The following is a 1,117-nucleotide window of genomic DNA, read 5'->3' as shown; positions in this document are numbered from 1 at the left end:
TAATAATAACTGAAAACAACCCCGAAAAATTACACCATCGCAGGGGTCCCCCAAATGAAACCTAATTGCATCTCCTCCCAACACGATCCATCACCAATGACGTCCCTTGCCTCCTTTCTCGTGGCTGAGGGAAGCTCTATGGAAATGTTTTGTGCTGTTCTTCTCCCCAGGTCGGCAGGTGAAATTTCTTCCTTTAATTTGCATAATAAAGAACCCGCATTTTTTTTAGACAACGAAGGATTGAAAAATTCTTCTGAATTAATAACCTTAATTATTGGACGGTTTTGGTTATGGTAATGCATTCCTGGTGACTTATGAGCTGTTATTAAGGTTTAAACGATGCGTGCTGAGCTTGATACATAGAAGGGGATATGTATATGGCAGACTGACTGAGGCTTAATACAAGGCTGATAGATAGACATTATATTTCGGGATATCACAATGGGACAAATATAGTGTTTTTCGCATACTCTCTTCATAAATTAAATCACATATCAAGCCATTTAATTACCAGCAATACTATAAACTCATGGGTTATGTTAAAGAATGAAATCAGCCTTATATTTAAAGTGAAGAATGCTTATTACATGTTCATTCACCACTCAAAAACGAAGCACAAAAAACGTACATGAATAAACTGCTATGGTACCAAGACACGCGGTTTTCCAAGGTGAGCGTGGCTTGTCCTGGGCGATACCATGATGCGGCAAGAGCGGCGTGGGTAGCGGGTACCAACCTGAGGTGCTGCGCCCTCGCTTATAGTGAACCCCGATTATTTCAACTTCATCTCTTACGCTCTTCCTTATCTTTAAAATAGATATATCATTATAAACCTAAATACTAATGATATAATGAAATAGATATTGTATAATTGGTATAATTACATAGAGCGTGGGTATGTTTTAACGGGTGTAAGACCATGCTTTCACCCTATGCCCGGTGAGTGGGTGTCTCCTTTCATGGCGTCCGGGTTTGTTTACGCGTGGGGGCTCCGTTGCCATGGAAACTGACCACGCGGACCTCACTCTCGTTAATCCCCCCTCCCCCCCCTCTAAATCCCCCAACCGATCCGACAGGTACAAAGGTTTCTTAAAATTCGGTCGGGTACCTTAATCAT

The sequence above is a fragment of the Penaeus monodon genome, chromosome 27 (genome assembly GCF_015228065.2).
Source record: "Penaeus monodon isolate SGIC_2016 chromosome 27, NSTDA_Pmon_1, whole genome shotgun sequence".
NCBI classification, from domain to species: Eukaryota; Metazoa; Arthropoda; class Malacostraca; order Decapoda; family Penaeidae; genus Penaeus; species Penaeus monodon.
This window is presented reverse-complemented; position numbering follows the sequence as displayed.